This window comes from Hylobates moloch, unplaced genomic scaffold (genome assembly GCF_009828535.3).
Source record: "Hylobates moloch isolate HMO894 unplaced genomic scaffold, HMol_V3 SCAFFOLD_18, whole genome shotgun sequence".
NCBI classification, from domain to species: domain Eukaryota; kingdom Metazoa; phylum Chordata; class Mammalia; order Primates; family Hylobatidae; genus Hylobates; species Hylobates moloch.
In genome coordinates this window covers 1,951,890-1,956,114 of record NW_026652293.1, presented here as the reverse complement: position 1 = coordinate 1,956,114, position 4,225 = coordinate 1,951,890, and positions in this window count along the sequence as shown.

The window sequence follows — 4,225 nt, the reverse complement described above, 5'->3', positions numbered from 1 at the left end:
GTTCTCATTGTTCAATTCCCACCTATGAGTGAGAACATGCGGTGTTTGGTTTTTTGTCCTTGCGATAGTTTACTGAGAATGATGTTTTCCAGTTTCATCCATGTCCCTACAAAGGACACGAACTCATCATTTTTTATGGCTGCATAGTATTCCATGGTGTATATGTGCCACATTTTCTTAATCCAGTCTCAATGTGATGTTTTGAGGTACCTACACACTGTGAAATGACTACCACAATCAAGCTAATCAACATATGCGTATCTCACATAGTTACCTTTTGTGTGGTGAGAACCACTTAAGATGCACTTTCTTAGCAAATTTCAAATATACAATACAGTATTTTTAACTGCGGTCACCATGCTATGCAATAGATTTCTAAAACATATCATCTTGCATAACTGAAACTTTATACCCTTTGGCCAACATCTCCCCATTTTCCCCCAACCCCCTCAGCCCCTAGCAACTATCATTCTACTCTGCCTTTATGCATTCAACTTTGTTAGGTTCCATATATAAGTGAAGTCATGCCATATTTGTCTTTCTGTATCTGACTGATTTCACTTAGCATCATGTCCTTCAGGTTTATCCATGTTGTGGTAAATGGCAGGCTGAAAAATATTCCATTATATTGCATACATTGTGTACACACACACAATGGAATATACACCCCCCCCCCACCCCACATTTTCCTTTTCCAGTCATCCATCTACAAACACTTTAGGCTGTTTCCATATCTTAGCTATTGTGAAGAATGCTGCAATGAACATGAAAGTGCAGATATCTTTTTGAGACACTGATTTCATTTCCTTTGGATATATACCCAGAAATTGGATTGCTGGATCATATGGTAGTTCTATTTTTAATTTTTTGAGAAACCTCCGTACTGTTTTCCATAATGGCTATACCAATTTTCATTCCCACCAACAGTGTCCAGGGTTCCTTTTTCTCCACATCCTTACCAACACTTGTTATCTTTTGCCTTCTTTATAATAACCATCCTAACAGATATGAGGTAATATCTCACTGTGGTTTTGATTTGCATTTCTCTGATAGTGATGTTGAGCATCTTTTCATAAACCTGCTGGCCATTTGTGTGTCTTCTTTTGAGAAATGTCTATTCAGGCCCCTTGCTCATCTTTTAGTTGGTTTTTTTTTTTTTTTTGGCTAACTGTACTTTTTGCGCAGTTTTACTGTGAATCTAAAACTGCTCTAAAGAATAAAATCTATGTAAGACCAAAAGATCTTGTGAATAAGTAAATGGAGGATAACAGACAAATCTCCCATGCGGAAGAATTTCAAATAATGTATATAGTTACTCCACCCCAAAGGATGGGGAGCATAAATCCCTGCTTCTTAAGTGTGGCTGTATATACAGTCATCCTATCCTCTGATATCTTAGAGGGACTTATCTGAGGACCCTCACTGATATAGTTTGGATATTTATCCCTGCCCAAATCTCATGTTGAATTGTAATCCCCAATGCTGGAGGTGGGTCCTAGTGGGAGGTGTTTGGGTCACGGGGTAGATCCCTTGTGGCTTGGTGCTATCTTTGCAATAGTGAGTGAGTTCTCACAAGATCTGGTGATTTTAAAGTGTGTGGCACGTCTCCCCACACCCACTCTCTGTTGCTCCTGCTCTGGCCATGTGATGTGCCTGCTCCTACTTCACTTTTTGCCATGAGTAAAAGCTTTCTGAGGCCTCTCCAGAAGCAGGTGCTGGTGCTATGCTTCCTATACAGCTTACAGAACCATGAGCCAATTAAACTTCTTTTCTTATAAATTACCCAGTCTCAGGTATTTCTTTATAGCAATGCAAGAATGGAGTAATACAGAAAACTGGTACCAGAAGTGGGGCATTGCTTTAAAGATACCTGAAAATGTGGAAGCAGCTTTGGAACTGAGTAACAGGCAGAGAATAGAAGACACTGGAGGGCTCAGAAAAAGATAAGAAGATGAGGGAAAGTTTGGAACTTCTTAGAGACTTGTTAAATGGTTGTGACCAAAATGCTGAGAGTGGTATGGACAAAGGCCAGGCTGATGAGGTCTCAGTTGGAGAGGAGGAACTTACTGGGAACTGGAGCAAAGATCACCCTTGTTATGCTTTAGCAAAGAATTTGGCTGTATCATGTCCGTGCCCTAGAGATCTGTGGAAGTTTGAAGTTGAGGGTGATGAGCTAGGATACCCGATGGAAGAAACTTCTAAGCAGCCAAGTGTTTGAGATATAGCTTGGCTTCTTCTAACAACCTATGCTCAGATGTGGAAGCAAAGGAATGATCTAAAGTTGAAACTTATATTTAAAAGGGAAGCAAAGCACAAAAGTTTGGAAATTTTGCAGCCTGGCTATGTGGCAGATAAAGAAAAAGCTTTTTTTGGGAGAGGATTTCAAACAGGCTATGGAGCAACCACTTGCTAGAGATATTTGCATAAATAAAACAGAGCAAATTGATCATATCCAGAACAATGGGGGAAAAGGCCTTGAAGGAATTTCAGAGACCTTTGTAGCAGCCCCTCCCATCACAGGTTCAGAGGCCTAGGAAGGAAGAATGGTTTCATGGACAGGGCCCAGGACCCTACTGCCCTGCATGGCCTTGGGACACCACTCCCCACATCCTGGCCACTCCAGCTCCTGCCATGACTCAAAGGAGCCCAGGTATAGCTTGGGCCGCTGCTCTGGAGAATACAAGCCCTAAACGTTGGCAGCTTCCATGTAGTGCTAAGCCTGCAGATGCAGAGTGCAAGAGTGGTGGATTCTTGGCAGCCTCCACCTAAATTTCAGAGAATGTATGGAAAAGCCTGGCTGTCAAGGCAGAAGCCTGCTTATGGGGGCAGGGCCCTCACAGAGAACCTCTACTAGGGCAATGCAGAGGGGAAATGTGGGGTTGGAGGCACCCAGCAGAGTTCCCACTGGGCACTGCCTAGTGGAGCTGTTGAGAAGTCAGCTACCATCCTTAAGACCCCAGAATAGTAAATCCACTGGCAGCTTTCACCCTGCACCTGGAAAAGCTGCAGACATTCAACTCCAACCCATGGGAGCAGCCATGGGGGCTGAACCCTACAAAGCCACAAAGGCAGAGCTGCTCAAGGCCTTCAGAGCCCACCCCTTGCGCCACTGTGCCCTGGGTGTGGGACATGGATTCAAAGGAGATTATTTTGGGGCTTTAACTTTTAATGACTACCCTGCTGGGTTTTGAACTATTGGGTTTCGAAAGGGGCCTGTAGCCCTTTTCTTTTGGCTGATTTCTCCCTTTTGGAATAAGAATGTTTACCCAATGCCTATACTCCCATTGTATCATAGGAGTAAATAATTGTTTGATTTTATAGGCTCATAAGTGAAGGAACTCATCTCTAGATGACACTTTGAACTTACTTGGGTCTTCTGAGTTAATGCTGGAATGAGTTAAGATTTAGGGGACTGTTGGGAAAGCATGATTATATTTTGCAATGTGAGGAGGTGACACTTTGGAGACGCTGGGGCAGAATAATATGGTTTGGATATTTTTTCCTTCCCAAATTTCATGTTGAATTGTAATCCTCAATGCTGGAGGTGGGGCCTGGTGGGAGGTGTCTGGATCATGAGGGTGGATCCCTCGTGGCTTGGTGCTGTCTTTGTGTACTGTCTTTGTGATAGTGAGTTCTCATGAGATCTGGTCATTTAAAAGTGTGTGGCACCTCCCCAGCTCACCCCAGCTCTTTCTCTCCCTTGCTCCACCTTTCACCATGTGATTCCCCTGCTTCTTTGCCTCTCATGAGTAAAAGCCCCCAAGACCTCTCCAGAAGCTGAGGAATGTCAGTGCCATGACTGTACAACCTGCAGAACTGTAAGCTAATTAAATCTCTTTTCTTTAAAAACTACCCAGTCTCTGGTATTTATTCATAGCAACACAAGAATGGCCTAATATACCCACAGATATCAAAATCCACCCATACACAAGTCCCAAAGTGGGCCCTGAAGAACTCAGCCATACACAAACTCAGCCCTCCCTATCTGCTGGTTTCAAATTTCTCCAATACTGTGTTTTCCATTCACATTTGGTTGTGAATGTGGAACCTGTGGATACAGAGGGCTGACTGTATTTATAAAAAAAAATCTGCGTATAAGTGGACCTGTACAGTTCCAACCTGCATTGTTTTTTATTTTTTTTATTTTTTGGTGTTTTTTTTTTTGAGATGGAGTTTCTCTCTTGTTGCCCAGGCTGGAGTACAATGGCACGGTCTTGGCTCACCG